Source organism: Argiope bruennichi, chromosome 10 (genome assembly GCF_947563725.1).
Source record: "Argiope bruennichi chromosome 10, qqArgBrue1.1, whole genome shotgun sequence".
In the NCBI taxonomy this organism is placed as follows: Eukaryota; Metazoa; Arthropoda; class Arachnida; order Araneae; family Araneidae; genus Argiope; species Argiope bruennichi.
The window spans coordinates 79,649,635-79,671,413 of record NC_079160.1 but is presented as its reverse complement, the minus strand read 5'-3'; the positions used below and the strand labels follow the sequence as shown (position 1 = coordinate 79,671,413).

Here is a 21,779-nt window from a genome sequence, read left to right as displayed (position 1 = left end):
AGGCACACAACTTCATTAATGTAGAGTGAGTCACGCTCAACAACAATAGTTGTCTGTAGAAGAGATAAAAATCTATTAATTAGACACCCGTGATTAAAAGGAGATCGACTTCTCAAAAGGTCATTTTGGTGATAAATTAAATGGTCTTTAACTTCAGGATTCTTCGCTGGTCTGTGACATCGTTTCGTCATCGCTCGATGTCGCAATTCGAGCAATCATCTCATGGTTTTCTTTTTTGGTTGATGCTGTCAACAGAAGTAAGTTTAGAATAGGCAACAAGGAGCAAATATATTCGCCTAGAATTCTCAAATGAGGATACAAGATTACAGATAAATAATAAATGACATTAGTTTGGATATTACAATTTTTTGCATAAAATATTTTACATGCATGCATAGTTATGAACCCTTTAACAATTTTATTTAATCTCTGTTTTTCAGAATCGTGTTTTTTTTAATCATTTCTAGTATACACTCTTTAAATTGGATTTCTAATGACAAATCAAATACCAAATTAGCTTCCGAGTTAATGACCATATTTCATCATTCTCTCTAGGTCGAAATTTGAGCAATTACCTCATGATTTTCTTTTTTAGTTGATGTTGTCAACAGCAGTAAGTTTAGAATATGCCTTCAGAGAGTAAATATTTTAGTCTAGATTTCTTAAATCTGTGGGTACAACACCATAACATCTGTCTAAGGGTACATCACCACAGAAAATAAATTACATTAGTTTGGATAGTACAATTTTTTACATAAAATATTTTACATGCATGCATAGTTATGAACCCTTTAACAATTTTATTTAATTTCTGTTTTTCAAAATCATGTTTTTTTTTTTTCATTTCTAATGCACATTCTTTAAATTGGATTTCGAATGGCAAATCAAATACCAAATTAACTTCCGAGCTAATGACCATATTTCATCATTCTCTCTAGGTCGAAATTTGAGCAATTAACTCATGATTTTCTTTTTTAGTTGATGTTGTGAACAGCAGTAAGTTTAGAATATGCCTTCAGAGAGTAAATATTTTAGTCTAGATTTCTTAAATCTGTGGGTACAACACCATAACATCTGTCTAAGGGTACATCACCACAGAAAATAAATTACATTAGTTTGGATAGTACAATTTTTTGGATAAAATATTTTACATGCATGCATAGTTATGAACCCTTTAACAATTTTATTTAATTTCTGTTTTTCAAAATCATGTTTTTTTTTTTTCATTTCTAATGCACATTCTTTAAATTGGATTTCGAATGGCAAATCAAATACCAAATTAACTTCCGAGCTAATGACCATATTTCATCATTCTCTCTAGGTCGAAATTTGAGCAATTAACTCATGATTTTCTTTTTTAGTTGATGTTGTGAACAGCAGTAAGTTTAGAATATGCCTTCAGAGAGTAAATATTTTAGTCTAGATTTCTTAAATCTGTGGGTACAACACCATAACATCTGTCTAAGGGTACATCACCACAGAAAATAAATTACATTAGTTTGGATAGTACAATTTTTTGGATAAAATATTTTACATGCATGCATAGTTATGAACCCTTTAACAATTTTATTTAATTTCTGTTTTTCAAAATCATGTTTTTTTTTCATTTTTAATGCACACTCTTTAAATTGGATTTCGAATGGCAAATCAAATACCAAATTAACTTCCGAGTTAATGACCATATTTCATCATTCACTCTAGGTCGAAATTTGAGCAATTACCTCATGAGTTTCTTTTTTAGTTGATGTAGTCAGCAGCAGTAAGTTTAGAATATGCCTTCAGAGCGTAAATACTTTAGTCTAGATTTCTTAAATCTGTGGGTACAACACCACAACATCTGTCTGTAGGTACAACACCATAGACAATAAATTACATTAGTTTGGAAAGTACAATTTTTTGCATAAAATATTTTACATGCATGAAGAATAATGTACCTTTTAACAGTTTAATTAAATCTCTGTTTTTCAAATCCAAGTTTTTGTTTTCATTTTTTAGCACATACTCCTTAAATTGAGTTTCTGATGTTAAATTAAATACCTTCCGAGTTTCTCCATAATCTGTAACTATATTTCATCATCTCTCTAGATCGAAATTTAAGTAATTATTTTCTGTTTTAGTTGATAATGTCGACACAAATAAATTTAGAAATGTTTCAGAAGGCCTTTGTCATGAACTTTTCATACAATAGTTTATGTACCACTAATGGTACATTACATTTGTTTAGATGGTGTAATTTTTGCTCAACCAATATAAAATGACACCACTTTTTACAATTCATTTTAATTTTTTAAAAATCCTGATACATATTTTCTCTGTCTTTAGCGTCTCATTAAAACTGGTTCCTATGGCGGAGATCTCACAGGTCATATAGTAATTTCGGTTCCGTGGTTAATACTGAAATGAAAGCAGAAAATTCGATGAATTTTAGTCGGCGAATCATAGCATTATTTCAGTTCACGTGACTCTCGGTTGAAATAATTTGAAAAAAATAATGACTGATATGTTGAAACTGGTTGCAACGAAAACGAGCTAATTCTTCACATTAATCCTCATTAAAAACAAATATGAATATTTGCAACTGCAAAGTATTGTCCTGCATTTGCAGTATATCGTTTGATCATAATTTATTATAAAAAAGAATTTCAATTAAGAATTTAATTGAAAAAATAATAAAATGAGCAATCCAATACAGATAAACTTAATTTTTAACCGAAAAAATGTTTTTATAATAACACATATAAATTACTATTCATGTGGTACAAAATGTAAAAGTTTGAAACTTAACAGATCGCAACATAATTTCCCGTAATAGATTTAATGATTTTCAATGATTTTTGTTACTATTCCCTACACCTCAATAAAGTGCTATATTTTAAATGAGGAAATTTAAAAAAAATATCTTTTGTGTCATTTTCAGTTGTTTATCTACTTGATTCGATATGATATATGACTTTATTATACATAGATATGTATCGAAGACTGGATTAGATTTGTTAAACGGCCGTATCTGTCCGTCCATTTTCATATAAATGCACACGATAATTAATAAAATACAAGATTCATAATTGGGTAAATTTTGAGCTAAATTGGCCAATGATAATTTATTATTGGCCTAATCATTTATCCAACATTGCAGATTGGTCATCTTTGATGATCAGCTTCGATGGAAACAATGGTCAAGTTTAATTTAAATTAAATTTTTCGTACATAACTTGATTAAAAAGGTAATTCCGCTGAGAGGTTATTTGCAAGCATCAAATGATGACAGACATTAAAGCCCTGTCATTTTAATAGCTTCAGACCAGTTCTGATTGTTGCACACTTGAGAAATTATAAAGGCGTCGAGTCTTTCGATATCACAGTACCATAAAAATTTGAGTGCTTGTATAATCTATTTCAAACCGCTTATTGCATTTCGTGGTAATGTAATTTCACTTTCTGATATAAACTGTGCAGATAATTAGCAAAATCCTTTTTTATTGGCTTTCAAAAATGAAAGAAAAACACGCAATTAAATATTTGACGAAAAAAAGAGGAAATTTGTTAGGAGTCCATTTCAGCAATGAAATGTACTGGCGAAAATTGCGCAAAATGTTTTTTTAAATGCAAAAGTTTATAGAAAATTAGTATGCTAATAAATTTGAATATTAAAATATAATTTTTTGAATTCTTAAGGTGTATGTACACACTTGAAACTTCGAAAATCGTTCAAATTAACGAATATTTTTTTATTGCTTAATAATGTTCTCTGATCGTTTAGCTTTCAAACGATACCAAGATGTTGTCAATATTCGAAATATTTCTCGATTTATAATTATTTTTCATGATGTGCTTTCATTAAAAACACTAGTTATGGGTTTTTTAAAACTCATTTTATGAAGAATGATATTTTCCCACTATGCTGCTTCATTCAAACAATCATAACTGAACAAGAAATTAACTAAATACAATTATTTATACATCAAAATAATCTGTATGAAATAGCGAATGTTTTGTGCCTCAATCAAAGTTATATTTATAGAAATAAATTTTTTATAGCTATTTAAAAGTTAAAATTACAGAAATAATCTCGCTTTTTCTATTCTAATAAAAAAATTGTTAAAAAAAACTATATATTTTTATAACTTGATTGAGGCAGGCAACATGAAGACAAATATTAGGCATGATTTCCAACTAGAATTGTGTGTCTGTACAAATTAGAATTTAAGATATCATGTTTCAAAAAATAAGATAATTAGCTCATTAAATATTATTTAATTAATTAATGATTAGTGTAATATAGTTTTTTTATCACTGAAATGAGTTTTAACATATATTAATGACCTACTGCGAAAAAACTGTATTTTTAAAGTTAAAATTTACACCTTAAATGATACAAAAATCGACTTTCTGCAATAATATTTTAAAAATTGACATCGAAACAGCTTGTTTTATTTTCAATTAATAAAAATTTCATAAAAAAATCGTGCCAAATTGCGCGTTTCTACTCTTATGCCAAATTTGGTAGCAACGATGCAACTGATTTGTCCTGAAATGCGCCAACTTCAGACATACTTTGATTTTCATTATTAGTAGAAATAACAATTGATTCATTCCATTCATCATTATTTGTATTTAAATATTTTTTCGTCCTTTTTTTGCATCGTGATCGTATCACTGGGATGGTACTGAAATGCAAGCTTTACGACATGAATACTCTCTCAATGCAGTGATAAATGTAAAATGTCAATGCCTGGTCTCGAATTAAAGATTAATGGGAAAATGTTCTTTGTCACTCTGAAAAGCAAATTTAGGTTACGTTGACCTTTTGTAGACATAGCATTACTCTCCTATTTAGCGGCTTTGATTTCTGAATTCTAAGTGTCCTTGAAGTCAACGGCAAAGTTCAGATTTTGGAGCACAACCGAATGGTTATAAAGTGAGTCTGCAACGATTCCATCAATTATCAAAGAATCAAATCAAGTTTCTTGACGTATGAATAGGTTCATTCTTTAATGATTTGTAGGACTTTTGATTGATGATTCAGAACTCGACAGTTAGTAAATCAGGTCATTTTGAGATGTCAGATAGAGTAAAAAACTTACCCGCTCTTGATTTACTATCGCCAAACATAACAGCATTAATAAATTTTTAAAAATTCAATCAAAATATTTCGTTAGCATTATTTTAAGCGTAAGAACGTGTATGTTTAATATGAAATCGTAATTAATGAAGGCAGACTATTTATTAATGTTTGCATATTTTTGGGTGCGCCGATTCAAAATATGCAATTAAATTTTCCAATGCATTGAAATTTTCTTATAATCATATAAGATGAACTGACAACGGCGTATTTTCGACAAACTAAGGAGTGGTACTGCAGATAGTGTATTAGCTTATTTGCCATTTAAATAATTTTTAAAAAATATAAATTCTATGAATTATAATATATTAGGATAGTATTAGCAATGCGTTCCCCTCTGTTTCATTACATTCACTTAGTAAATCAATATCTCCAAACGACGAAAGTCCAGTTACGTTTGTACTCAAACATAAATGACGTACAATCATAAATCTTAGAAATGAATAAAAAATTAAAATAATTAGAGTTTTACAAATGTATATAATAAAACAATTCACTTAAAATAAATCATTAACTTGTTAATCAAATTAAAAGGGTGGGAATTTAAAATTAAAATGACCATTTTATTAAAAGCGGGGCCTCATAATACACTATCTAGGGTCTCAAAAACCGTCACAAGGTCGAAGGGCCAAAAGCAGAGAAAATAGTTGTCCATATGACAAAATACATTATGCTTTAAGCAAGGTAATAGTTCTTTAATGATACTCTGAAAAAAAATCTTTTGGTACTCAAAATTTATAAATTTAATCATTGAAATAAATTAATTCTCTCAAACAATTTTATTGCAATTGCAAATTTGCCTTTCTATATAAGGCAAAAAAATGTATTGTATCTTTTTATTGCTTCTAAGTAATATAAACTTTTTAAAGAGTAGCTGTGTTTTTCTTTCAAAAATTTTCAAAACAATTGTGGAATAAAGATCTTAAATACACAAATTCAGAATTCAAATATGATTTCTTTGGTTTGTTTGTTTGTTTGTTTAGTTGTATTAACGTCCCGTTATAAAGCAACACTAGGACTAGGATTTCTTTGGATAATACATACTTTTAAACATTTCTTCAAACGTATTAAAATATCTCTGAAATTTATCAAAAATTAAATTTATGTTGCATCAAAATTACTTAATACGTTTATTAACTTTTATAGCTTCTCAACACTGTTTTTAGAAATCTGATAATTTTATGTAAACAATGACTTGCTTCGCTAAACGTTTTAATTAGTTTATTATATAAAATCCTGAAATAAAATATGCATATTAAAAGTTGAGAAACAGAGAATGTTTCATGTCATTTAAAGAATTCTAATTCGTTATCTCAAATTATTTAGTAAATTATTCTAATAACCTTTACCGCTTAGTTTAGAATATCTAAAGACATTTTCTGACCTAGAAACTTACGACGTATTTTTGGTTAATGAGCATACATAATATTTCATCTACACTAGCAAATTCAAGGATTTAATTTAAGAGTTAATTACCCAGATACTTTCATTTATAACTTGGCACTTCATAATTTCACATTTTTCGCATAACCTTCACTGCAAAGTTTTCAAAGACCTCCAATTTCAGCAGCGATATCATTTAAATAAATCAACACTTGAGGTTAAAATGATTTATACCTTCAATGCCTGAAAAGCAATGACTTCATCTTCTTAAATTATCGAAATCTCAGCAATTATATTTCTTTCAAGAAAGAGGGGAAGATGATTTCCCTCCCTCCCTCCATCTTACGTACGTGACGAAAACGGTATTTGGCGTGAGCTTATGTTTCGTTGAAATACTAAAGAGATAAAAAAAAATGTATATATTCATTAGCAGAAGAGACCTAATTATTGAATCTATAGATATCTTTCTTGAATCTATGGCTAAAAGAAATCATAAGTGTTATTTTACGGTGGTCTTGCATTATGCATTTGGTACTTGAGAGTCAAGTCAAATGATAAAGAGATTAAAATTCTTTGAAAATTTTTAATTGAATTACGTTGATTAAAGCCTGTTCATTCCGCACACTTTATTGATTTTGAGTATTTTTAGAACTTTTTCAAGCTCCAGTAAACCACTGCCTTAATTAAAATGAACAGATGATAATTATTTTTCTGCATGTTAAACAGCTGCCAGTACTTGACCCAACTTTTATCAGAAATATTTTAGTTACGATATCAAACATACGTTGCATGTATATTAATGAGATTTAATTAATGCTAAAATATCTGGAAAATTTAAAGAATGATTTCTTTGTTCCACGAAAAGAAAACATACATCGTTAACAAATTCAACTTCGAAATTTTCATAAATTTCAATGTTTCTCATTTTTTTAACTCATAAAATATATTTGCTGGAATTGCATTTGTATATCTGCCGATTATACATTCAAGGGAATAAATAAACTACTAGCTTACTTTATTAAATGCATCGGAAAGTCAATTGATAATGCACTTACCAAATAACGCGCTACAAATGTGATTAGTAAATTCTTATTATTTTATATAAAAGATTGGTTTGATACAATTATGCATATAAAACTATACATATTTAATTAATGTTTACTATGGTAAGAACAAAATCTAAAAATTGGTAGTAGCTTGTATATCTTAATACAGGTTTGAAAAAGAAACTACTCATCATTTCTAAATTTAATAATAAGGAGGGAGAAAATAAAATAATTGGACGATTAAATATTGTGTTTGGGTCATATTAAAGTATTCATTATTTGTTTCAAAAAAGCCATTCGTGCTTAGAAATTCCAATTTTACTCGAGAACGATTATTGAAGATACATTTTATCGGTTCTATGATTCTTCAACTCCAAAAGAAAATGGCTGAATATTTCGAAATGAGTTCAAATTCAACTCATTTCGACGTGCATATTCACTGGAAAGTCAGTGTTTTCTTTAGGCAGATAAAAACGCAGCTCGATTTAAATATTGTTTTTAAGTATTTTAAAGCATTCATTATTTGTTTCAAACAAGCCATCCGTGCTTATATTTTACAATTTTACTGAGTAACTATTATTGGAAATATATTTAATCTATTTGTTCAACGATACCTTAATTTTAAATGGAAATGACTGAATACCTTGAAATGAATATTCAAATTCAACTCATTTCAACGTGCATATCCACTCCGAGGTCAGTGTTTTCTTTAGGCAGATAAAAACGCAGCTCGATTTAAATATTGTTTTTAAGTATTTTAAAGCATTCATTATTTGTTTCAAACAAGCCATCCGTGCTTATATTTTACAATTTTACTGAGTAACTATTATTGGAAATATACTTAATCTATTTGTTCAACGATACCTTAATTTTAAATGGAAATGACTGAATACCTTGAAATGAATATTCAAATTCAACTCATTTCAACGTGCATATCCACTCCGAGGTCAATGTTTTCTTTAGGCAGATAAAAACGCAGCTCGATTTAAATATTGTTTTTAAGTATTTTAAAGCATTCATTATTTGTTTCAAACAAGCCATCCGTGCTTATATTTTACAATTTTACTGAGTAACTATTATTGGAAATATATTTAATCTATTTGTTCAACGATACCTTAATTTTAAACGGAAATGAATCAATACCTTGAAATGAGTATTCAAATTCAACTCATTTCAACGTGTATATCCTCTCCGAGGTCAATGTTTTCTTTAGGTAGATAAAATTGTAACAAAATTTAAATGTTCATGCATTTTAAAGCTTTCATTATTTATCTCAAACAAGCCATCCGTTCTTAGATTATGCAATTTTATTGAATAACTATTATTGAAGATATACTTTATTAGTTCTATGATTCTTTAACTCTGAAAGCAAATAGTTGATTATTTTGAAATGAGTGTTCAAATTCAACTCATTTCAACGTGTATATTCCCTACGAGGTCAACGTTTTCTTTAGGCAGATAAAATTGTAACAAAATTTAAATGTTCATGCATTTTAAAGCTTTCATTATTTATCTCAAACAAGCCATCCGTTCTTAGATTATGCAATTTTATTGAATAACTATTATGAAGATACACTTTATTATTCTATGATTCTTTAACTCCGAAAGCAAATAGTTGATTATTTTGAAATGAGTGTTCAAATTCAACTCATTTCAACATGTATATCCTCTCCGAGGTCAATGTTTTCTTTAGGCAGATATAATTGTAACAAGTTTTAAATATTATATTTAGGCATTTTAAAACATTCATTATTTGTTTCAAATAAGCCACCCGTGCTTAGATCTTGCAATTTTGCTGAATAACTATTATTGAAGATGCACTTCATCAATTTGTTCTACAATATTTTTAACTCTAAAAGGAAATGACTCAATACCTTGAAATGAGTATTCAAATCCAACTCATTTCACCGCGTATACCCATTCCGAGGTCAATGTTTTCTCTCAGTAGATAACTTGAATCCCAAATTCAAGATCAATCTCGGTAGAGTAGCTTATTAGCATACTAACTTACAGAAATCAATCCAGTCTGTCTTAAATGCAAATTGTAACGAAGCAAGAGACGGCTATAATTTAAACAAGACATCATTTTTAATGTTTATTCGTCTGCTACAACTGGAAATCTAGTTCCCCAATGAGAATTTGTGATTTGGCTGGTGAAACTATTCGCCGTAAGGTAGAATTTGGTTAGAATTACTTTGGTGCTAAAGTAGCATGTGGGTGGCTGATTTCCTTGCTCTAGAACCCTCTATTGACAACTACTCCAGTCGTTAAGTCAATGATTTATCAATAAATAGATAATTGAGTTGGGAACTGAATCACCAGTGTACCAACTCAGTGTGATTTTAATTAAATAGTGACTCAAAGAAGGTTGTTTGGTCCTGGGAGAGAGAGAGAGAGAGAGATGGAAGATGGTGCCTTGGTTAAAATAGAAACTGCAAATGCGAGTAATTTGAAATTAATGTCTTGTAAGGTGATTCCAGAATGTTGAACCTTATCAGAACTAATCCAACAGTGTTCGTAAGAATCCATCCTGTATCTTAATTACCTTAATCTACAGTTTCAGGATTCAACAACGTAATCTTTTCTAAAGTCAATCCAGTGCAGTTTGAACGCAATAAAATATATTCAGGCAAAATACGGAAAAATATAGCATTGGATTAGGAAATATAAAAGATATTTAGATTTCTAATATATTATATATTATTATTTCTAATTATTCTAATAAAAACAGGCACAATTTTTTGGACAATATCTGGAAAAAGTTTTAATATGCGTTTTTGAATCCCAACTTATTAGACATTATTTTATTTAAATATAATATGAATTATTTTCATTTTGAAAAAAAAAGTTTCATACTAAATTCAATATCTAAAATAAAATAAAATTATTTTAATAGCAAGGAAAAATCTGAAATTCAAATGAGAAGATAATGAAAATATACAATTAATAATATTCTGTAGGATTATTATTTTTATAACTTGGGTATGTTTGTATGTACAAATAAAAGGACAGTCTATGAAGAAATAAAGCACTGAACTGAAATTTTGCAAGAGCACATTATTATTTTTTTATCGTCAGCATCAGACTGAAAGAGCTTTTTTTGCGCTTGCGCTCAGTTGCGAAATTCGATAGTTGACAAAATAGTAGGAAAAGTTATGAGTTTACTTCAGATTAAATCTGGCTTATGGTTTTGTTTACTTACTGCAAACTATCAAAGTATTTAAACTAATGTTTTATAATTTATTCTAGCGCCTTTAGAACCAGCGGTTTGTAGGAATGATGACTGATGATGAAGTTCATGATTTCTTAAATAAAGTATTTTTATTATCAAATTGTAACAAACATAAAAGTTATTTTGTTACCTTATCTTGTTCGGTTTATTGTGCACATGAACGTTTCTAATTAAATCGGTTATAGTGATATCTTAAAGTCATAAAAAACTTGAGGATGTTCAATATGCATGTCACATTTTGTAGTAATATAATTTCATTCTCTCTTCCCTCATGTAAATTACTCAAATATGCAGAAAAGATGGAAATATGAAAACTGCCTGAATTTCCTTGTAAATACTGAAATAAAAAAACATTAAAAATATATCTTTTCAAAATTGACAAGTTTAAGGGAAAATTTGCCTGTCAGTTAAACTAATATAGTTAAAACTTCAACGTTTCAAATTTCAGAACAATGTCAAAATCAATTTCGAACAATCATATTTTCGGGAGCTATTATGGAAAATAAATCGGAATTTTGTTTAACTTTAAATTAATAATTCTAATTTAAATTTTTAAAAAATCTCTGCGAGGTGCAAATTACCAATAACTCGCCTTCCTTTATTCTAGCAAGTGTGCTGGATTAGTGCAAATTACCAACAACTCGTCCTCCTTCATTCTCACGAGTGTCTTGAATTGGTGCAAATTACCATCAACTTGTCTTCTTTTATTCTAGCGAGTGTGCTGGCTTGGTGCAAATTACCAATAACTCGTCTTCCTTCATTCTAGCGAGTGTGCTGGCTTGGTGCAAATTACTTATCTTCCCTTATTCTAGTAATGTACAGACCAATAACTCGTCTCCTCTCATTCCAGCGAGTGTGCTGGACTGGTGAAAATTACCAATTACTTGTTTTCATTCTATAGTGTGCTGGACTGAGTACTCATGGTCTTGACCTTTCAAGGTTGAAGATATGAAAACCTGATCACTTGAGTTAAACACGCTTTAGGAGATCATAAAATTGTATTACATCCATTTATTACATTGTAAATTTTTTTTTCTTTGATTCATAATCATCTTTATCGCATATAAAATAAAAAAAAATTGAATAAATTGCAGACGAATATTATCTGCAAAATTTCTCCAAACTATCCAATATTCGAAACATCCACGACCCTACAAAAAAAAGTCATTACATCAATCTATCCATATCATACTCAAATAAAAAAAAATCCCCTAGTAGGAGAAATGCGGGAAAAAATGAATTTCCTTCTTTCACGCGACTACACTAAGAAAAAAAAAGGGATTTTTTGATCATTTCATGAATAATTTTACACGAAGAACACACCCAACAGCACATAGGATCTCAGCAGTAACTTTTGGTTTATTCAAGACAACGTTATAAGGGGAAATCTTACCCTTAAATAGTGAAGATTTACAGAGATGGATATCTGTGATCGTCATCTACAACAGAAACATAAAACTCCATTTCCGAGATTTCCTCAAGCCCATAAGGGAGCCTTTATCCTATAAATGCAGCTCTTATGAAAGGTTATAAATTTAGGGATACTGTTCTTGAAAGAGTGGTCCAATCATATAAGTGGCTGTAATAAAATATGTATTTACTGGTTTTTTCTGTGTATATTATGTATATTTATTAAGAAGACTGTAATAATATATAGTACCATGGGAAGGATGGGATATAGGAAGTGCATACCTTAACAGTAAAATTGTGATCTAGATTTCTGGAAGCAATGTCTAATACAATAAAGAGACCGTATGAGAGCAATAGCAACGCTTCTAGCTTCGAATTGTGCAAGTTAAGAGCTTTTATTTCAAAAATTATGATGAATAGCAGAAAAAAAATGAATGTAAATAGAAATTTTCTTTAAAAAAAAAATTCAAACTTAAGTTTGAAACATCGTAGCATGGTAATGCTTTATCTTTTTTATTATTATTATTATTATTATTTTTAAACTTTTCCCTTAATTATAACAGTGATAATATAAATACAAACCAGCTGAAGGGGTTTTCATAAAACTTACGTGGTTACCCTCTAAAATGTCTCTCTTCCCTGCGTAAAATTAAGGATCTTTGGTAACGTCGCCAATGACCTGTATTGACGAATAACAGTTACGAAATACTAGTCTTTGGTGTGAATTTTTATTGAATCTATCTGTAATCATTGGCGATTTTTTGACGATTAATCCTATGTATGCTATTAATAGTAACCGAATATCGTATTTGTAATTTAGACGCGTTTCTTCCAACTGATTGAAATCAAAATTTCCACAGAACAGCAATTATAGTTTAACGATTACATGTTATGTGATGATTTACCAAAATCCATTTATTTCAGTCATATAAGTTTATCGAATATATATTTTAAACGTCTTTCTTCTGATAAAAAACAAAATTTAACACAAAACTATAATTGCAATCACAAGACCACATACCAAATTTCATATATTTAAGCAATTATGTCTGTGAAATCAGAGACAGACAGACGGTTAACCCCTTGACAGATTCTGTTCCATATTTGATACGTATCTAAAATGCTGATGTCAATCTGTGCACCAAATCTTATAGAACTAATACTCTTCTTTTTGTATTTATTATGTTAACTTATGTTACGATAGCCGGAGAAACAGATTTCTTCTGAATGGATTTCGTTCAAAATTTGATAGAAGCCTACAAATTTGATGTAGAGACCATATACCAAATTTCATCTGCCTATCTCACAATGTTTTTGAATTATCTTCTGCACAGACAGACATAATGCCAAAACTGTAGGATGCGAAGCTCTATAGTTCGTATAGAACTTCTATAAAAAAAGTTCTTCTTAAAAAAGTATATCTATTATCACCTAAATGCGAGACAATATAAATTCCCGAACTAAAACAATGAAAAATATAAAGTATATATATTTAACAATATTTTTTTATTTATTAAAATTAAGAAAAAAATTTATGAAAATAATTTTAGTATCACTGAAATTATTTTCATACAAAGTTATATATGGAAATGATACTTTTTGCTTAACAATTTGACCCAAAGTTATTGATAAAAATTTTTTCAAAATACGACTACATTTTAATCAAAAACATTAAAAAAATTTTGAAACACCTTTATCGTAGCTACAATTCAAGAAGTAATTAGGGGCTAAATTTGGTGTTTCTAGGTCTAACGGTCTGTCACTGCATAGAGTTTTGAACGATTTTTTCATCCCGCCTGTAGCAATTTATAGATAATATGCAAACTTATAAACATTATAAATGCTAAAAAAGCAGATTTAAAAGTTTAAAGTAGCAATTTAAACTAGCCTTTCACTTTCGCCTCTGGCATTTAAAGACTTTCTTAGCATTTTGTCTTTCTACGTAGTGTAAAAAACTTTTTTTTAAAACACGCTTTTATTAAATTTTATTTTAAAAGAACAGCAGTTTTAGAAATATTTTTTATAAAACTCTGGCTGTCAAAACAAAAACATAAAAACGAGAGAAGTTGAAAGGAATACTTTAAGAAAACAGGAAATTTCATTACATTCTTTCTAACTTTTTATCTTTGATGAATGTTTAGAAGTTTTCTTTAACATTCGTGTAGTTACATTCTTTCTAACTTTTTCTCTTTGATGTATGTTTAGAAGTTTTCTTTAACATTCGTGTAGTTACATTCTTTCTAACTTTTTATCTTTGATGAATGTTTAGAAGTTTTCTTTAACATTCGTGTAGTTACATTCTTTCTAACTTTTTATCTTTGATGAATGTTTAGAAGTTTTCTTTAACATTCGTGTAGTTATATTCTTTCTAACTTTTTATCTTTGATGAATGTTTAGAAGTTTTCTTTAACATTCGTGTAGTTACATTCTTTCTAACTTTTTTCTCTTTGATGTATGTTTAGAAGTTTTCTTTAACATTCGTGTAGTTACATTCTTTCTAACTTTTTCTCTTTGATGAATGTTTAGAAATTTTCTTTGTTATAACATTCATTGTAGCTTACATTTCTTACTGCTTTATTTTCAGGAGGTCAAACTTCTTTTCTTATTTTGATAGCCGAAATCTTCATAAATAACTTCTAATTTTAAGTAAAGCAATAAAGGGTTGTAAAAACACTTTATTTTGTAATATATTCTACTTTATTATTCATTAATATGTTATTATTTAATATTTTTATAGAATCTAGTTATAATTTTACTCAAAATCACGGATTCAAATAAATTTTTTTAAAACAATGTAATTATTTAACTGATATTTGAGTTCTGAAAGTATTAAAATACTTAATTGCCTTTAAAAAACACAAGAATATACAAAATTTCAAAATTCTAGTTGGTTAGAAAGTAAATAAAAAAAAATCGATTGCTTAATTGCATATTTGAAAACATGAAAGACATTAAATTAAATAAGAGCACGTAATAAAAGAGATATAATGAATTGGTTTCATGTTTCGTAATAACATTTAAGTGCCCCGTTGGCACACAAGGCACAGAATGGAGTACGAAAACAATAGTTTTATATTTCAAATTTAACCACCAAATTTTATTCATCTAGCCCATTGTATTTTGGAATAGTCATTTTCACATGCATACAGATGGAGAAACAAATAAATTCAACGAAAAAAAAATATTTATATAATTATGATTTCAATAGATGTTAAAACGGTATCGAGGTTAAACATTTTGACGGTTACGGTATTTTCTTTTTGTAAATTTTCTTTTTGTAAAAAGAAGTTAGTTAATAATAAATTATTGTATATGCATGTCTGCAATAAATTTCTGAATGATTTTAAAGTAAAAGAAAAGGCGATTAAAACAATATCTGAAGATTCGTCAAAATCTCGAGGTTAAACATTTTGACGATTTCAATACTTTCTTTTTGTATAATTTCCTATACGATAAATTAGTAAATATTATATTATTAAATATACATGACTGAAATAAATGAAAGTAAAAGAAAAGTCGATTAAAACAAAATCTGGAGATTGTGAGTCTTGAATATTTGTCAAAATCTCGAGATTAAATTTTTTGACGATTACAATACTTTTATTTTGTATATTTCCTATACGAGAAATTTGTAAATATTAAATTATTAAATATGCGAACAAATTTTTGACTTTTAAAGTAAGAGAAAGGCGACTGAAACAAAATACGCCTCAACAATTTCAACTGAGAATTCATCCATTCTTTAAATCCAAGCCATCCCTTCCTTCGGGAAAACTATTCAAACAAACCAAACCATTAATTTTCATTCACAAAAGTCTCGACCTCCATTTACGGTGAAGCATGAATGGACGTCATAGTATAGCTATTTATAGCAGAAACACAGGCATAATCAATACTCTTTTTCCAGAAACCTGGTAATCCAGAGTTCGCAGACATCTCGTCGCAACTTTACCCCGATAAGAAACCTTAGAAGTGAAAGTGGACTTTTCCATTATCTTGCTTTCGTAAGAGGTGACATTTGAGAGATGACACGGATGTGCCCTGCTCCCCCTCAGTTTTTATAAAAGAGGTTAATGGAGCCATTTTCACCATCTCGGGTCTCAATACGTATGGATTCTTTGTCTCCAGTGGAGGAAAACGGAAACTGTGGATGGTCATTTCCGTTCGAAGATCGTTTTCGAGAGTTTTAGGGGGGGGGCATTTTGAAGGATTTAACCCTTCATTACCAGCCCAGAAAGTTCTGAGAAACTTTTCAAAATCGTTTTAGGTTTATGTGTTTTGACATTGGCAAAAGATAAATATGATAAAAGGAAGTGACAAAAGAATAATATTTATGTGCCTTAAGCAAATATTATCTTCCCTATTTTACATTTGTTTTATATTAATATTCATATTGCTACGCTTTTCTCAATAACTCGTAAATAATTTATATTTCTATTGGTAATTATAATTTATTTTAGTAGACTTCTAAACTATGTGTAATGATTTTAGACTTCTTGGATAGAATAATATGCCACGTTTTATCTATTTAGTTCATTAAGTTCTACATAATCGTTTTCTAATGATTTGAGTAATATTAACAGCCCATTTTAAAACAAAGCTAGGACTATTTGGGGAAGAACTGTGTAATTTTTAAACACTGCCAGAGGACGAGAATGGCACCTGAGCTGGACCTCCCCCCTTTCGAACTTCCGCACCACACCAACGGAAAGACATTTCACCCGAACGGACCAGGCCACCGATTCCTAATGAATATAGAGTGAGAGACAAATTTCTCTTAGATGGAAAAAAAAATCTTCGAATTTTGGTGTAAATATCACATACAAAATTTCATTTATCTAACTCGTTTCGATTTTCAATTATCATAGACATAAATATCAAAACCAAGTTCTGGGATTGTGTCACAGGAAGAGTTAAAAATGGCAAGATTCATCAAAATTTAAAGTCGAAATTTTTTAAGCTTAAAATATTTTATATTTTATATGCGAAAATGTGAAATTAAAGTCATATTTTGATTTTTTTTTTAATATTTTGGAGTTTTTAGACTCAAAGGACACAGAAAAAGAATAACGGACAAAAATGATTTGGGTATTGTAAATAATCACCAACAACACTAAGTTTATTACCAATTTGCATTTTATTTATATTGGTTTACTTTGTTAAATTCATAAAAAAAATTATCTGATGTTATAAATTATAAAAAAATTATAAATATAAATTATTTTAATTGGTCGCTAAATCCTGGCACAATGATATGTAATTATGTGTGCCATATATCAGTATACTCATAAAAAAGCGAAAATATGTCAACATGTGAAAATATGAAAAAATGTCATATGTCTCCTCCGATCATAATGCTAAAAAATTAGCCTCTTTAGTTCGTCTTTCTCTTTAATATGTTGTTTCGGATTGGTTTTGATTAGTTTCTATCCATTTTAAGGCTAAACTTTTTTTATAACGTCACAGGTATTTGATAATAAGCGCCGGTAACCTTCAATTTCAAATGCATCGTTTTTTCAATTCACGTTTCAGTTCATTCTTTTTCGAGACCGCGCGCACAAACACACACACATATACGAAAAAAAAAAAAAAAATCCACTAGCCAACGGCTGCTTGTACGCCGGATGATTCGAAGGCTTCCTTATCTTGTATAGAGTAGTTGACAGTCGGTTGATGAATAGGTAGGTTTAAATCATGGCACGATTATGTAGATATTGGTAATTAATTAATAAGCAAAAGTGTGAATTCATTATTAAAATGATGGAGTTTTTTCTAAAGTGAAATTTTTGAGAATTTTTAATTAATTTCACACATTATAAATATAAAAATATGGTACATTTATTATGAATCATTTTTAAAATGTAACCCATATTATCATTTTGTACGACTTTAATGAATTGTTAATCGAATTTAGAGCCAAGATTCGATAGTTCATTGTTTTTGGAATACGTTCTAGAATGATCTACTTATTTACAAGGTTTCAGCGAGTTGTTGAAGTGATTGTTCATTCAATCCCATAATATCTGCCAATTTGACTTGTCATTATCAATATAAATCACAAAAAACTCTCGATTAATTGGAATCATAATTGAGCATTTTTATCACAAAAATTATAGCATCAAATATCTTCAACACAATTGCGGAAGGAAAAAATTGAAAGCATAAACAAATTAAGAATTTTATAATCAAAATATCCTGTACAAAATTTTTAGTTTCAATTTTATGCTACACACCATAATTTTTTTCCGAAACCACAGGGAAAAAAATGACATTTTTAATGATTCCTAAAATTAATTACCACATTAATTAAGCAGATTTCGTTAAGCTCCTCAACAGAGTGATTTATGAATCTTCGGAACTTTTTCTACTTTCTCTTCTTATTTTTATATTTTCACATATTTTCTTCTTCTTCTTCTTTTTTTTTTTCTTTTTTTTTTTTTTTCTTTTTTTTTTTTTTTTTTGCAAAAAAAAAAAAAATCGAAACAATTTGCTTTGTTCTAATTAAGTCATGTTGTCAAAAATAAATAATTATTTTTTAGAAGTATTTTGAACAATTTCTTAAATACTGTTTCCATGGGATTTTTTTTCCATTCTAATCAAAGTTTTCTGTTTTCGTTTTATTATATAACAAAATAAATTGTAAACAGTTCTTCAAAAATTTAATACATACAGGTCTAATGAAAAAAAATATTTTTTTCAAGTCTCAAAAAAGACATTTAAATTAAAAATAAATAAAAAAAATTAAATCGGATGTGATTTAAATATGCCCAGAAGATTTGTCCCATGGATAAGTAAACCAGTAATGTTATGTCCGTTATTCTCTGTCATTTGTTAACAATAATCGTTATCTTTTTTTCACTAATTAAAGAATGTTTCAATTCTGTTCAGCTTAATATAAATCCTTAAACAAATAGTTTCTATATCCTATTACTAGCATAATTTATATTCTACAGAAAAGTTTGGGTTGGAAAAAATGAACTTTATTACCATATGTTTGTTTGAGTTTACCTCAAATAAAGATTATTGCCATTGCCAGAAACAATTTTTATAAGTCTTTATTTTCAAACGCATCGTACAACAGAAATAAGTTGAAATAATGACGCATCAAGTCATAGACATAGCAAACATTGAAACGCAAAACGATAAAAATTGCTTCCATGAGAAAATAAGTAAAATATTAATAATAATAATACAGAAAGAAACGTTTATGCCCACATGAGAGCTATTATCTACATTGGCTGTTCAGTTTCTTGCCATTTTCTTGCACGTGTCGATAAAGTTCATGAAGAGCTATTTAAAATATTTTTATCGATTTTACGGTTTTATTCTTGGATCTGCCCATAAAATTCATATATAACTATATAAAATATCTACTTTAACTTTTCAGATTCTTCATATTTTCTTGCACGTGGAAATAGAGTTCAGAGAATTTTAGTGGACAAGATAGAAGAATCAATTCGACATAATTAGCACGCTAGAATCCTTTTCAAAAACCCCTTTCGTCACAGAGTGTTCTTATTGCCTGCAAATAATGGCATATTCATGTCAACAAAAAGAGAAAATAAATGATCCAAAAAAGCTTCATCCATTTCAATTTTCTTTCATCAGTCTTTACTAAAATGTACTGGTAAAGAATTATTTTCCAGTAATACAATTTTCTAAGTTAAAAGTAGGGGTAAAAATAGTTTTCAAACGAATTTCCTTCGTTTTTTCCCGATTTGTAACAAATTGTGTTTATCTTACAAAGTTCTTTCTGACATTTTTGTTACTTCAAAAAAATTCGATAAATTTTCAGCAATAAAAATATAAATTCTGAAATTATAAGAAAACATTTTAAGCTTAAGCAATCCGTATTTCAGTTATTGTGTTTTTAAATAATGAAAATATTCTTAAGAAAATAACTGACATACCATTTTTGAAATCATATTTTGATTCTGAAATGATTGTATAATTAATATATATAATTATACTTTATTCTTTTAAATAGAGAATGTAAAAAATTAAAATGTTAAAGATAAAGGCTCAATTAAAAGTATTTGAAAATTTTTAAAGTCTTAAAATTAATTTTTCAAGTAGAAATAACAATCGCATTTATAAATAGTTAACTATATTTCCATACGGAAAAAAAACATAATTAATTTTAAAAATTTTGCAGTTAATCGCAATAAAAATAAAAATTTAATAATTCAAAAATACGCTTCATTGGAAAAACCCAGATCTTATTTTTATAACTCTACCATTCCACTCATCATACAAACAAATTAGGCGTAACCATAGCAACCAAGAAAACGATTTAAGACCTGGCTGTTATTCTAATAATAAACATCATGGCGCCCATTTGAATACAATGAATGAATAATTGGAGAAGTCAGTGACCTGACAAGGCATAAACATATTTATTTCAAAAATATAAATAAATATAAGTCATCACGGAAGCAGTTGATTAAAACAAATTTATTGAAAGTGCTGTTAATTTTCTTTGGAATTAATGTTGATTTTTTTAGAGCTGAATCATGCATGTTAAAGAAGTACTATCAAAATAAAGAAACAACTACTGAGATAAAATAAAATGGAGCTCATTTTCTTGCCTTTTTATCCAGTAAGTTATTGTTTCATCGGCATAATTTTCTTAAAAGGAAAAAAAAGCCTGTATCTGTCATTAGGTAATTAAAGAAAATGATACCAGTTGAGGGAAAAAGGAATTTGTATCATTTTCATTGTGATGGAAATCGATAGAATCCTGGATGGTTTTCTGTTGCCAATAACTTAAAGCTAATTTGTTGAAATAAAGAATTCCTGGATTTATTTTTGCTGATGCTTAATTAAAAATAATAGAATGGCATAGAATTAAATAATAAAGTATCTTTACTTATTGATGAATATGTTCCAAAATTCCCTACAAATCAGCAATTTTTATATGAGCTACCGGCTAAATATCCAAGTTCAAAGGTGTTTTTCTATTTTTTTAAAAACATTTGGAATAACATTAAATTTTTCAAGTATTATGTTCAATAATTAAACTGTAAATTTAAAATATTTAAATTGTTTATATGGAAACATTAATTAATAAGTTATAATCTTAAAAAAATTATTGCTTAAACCGTTTATCGAGGTATTTTTTTTTTTTATTATTATTGTTTAAAACTATTACATCGAAAAATATGCTTGATCTGAAAGTTTAAACCACTTCATATGAAAAAGTATAAATGTATTTTTAACTGTTTTACATAAGAACTAAAATAATTGATTATATTTAAATGATCACAATTATCAGCATACTTTTAATAATTTTAAAGCTTTATTCTTTATTTCTAATAATTAAAATTTACTGACAATATCTTTAAATGCTTTTGCTTGTACCGAGGGATAATCAACAGCAAAAGTAAGTAATATATTTTAAGAATTTCTTTTTTGAATCTATCATTTTTTCAAAGTTATGATGAAATCATTATTACTACAAAGATATGAATTCTATAAACGTTTTTTTTTTTGGGGGGGGGGGAGAGCAGATAAAAGGAAATTTAAGTAACTATATGATTGATATATACATCTGAGACATTCATTTATACTCATATAATCATTAAAA

General features: G+C 28.1%; 1 protein-coding gene across 1 annotated transcript in view; it reads right to left on the bottom strand.

Moving 5' to 3' along the window:
- Positions 1-21,779, bottom strand: part of LOC129987877 (rap guanine nucleotide exchange factor 2-like) — a 475,413-nt gene that overhangs the window by 453,160 nt on the left and 474 nt on the right. The gene's annotated exons all lie outside the window — the stretch shown is intronic.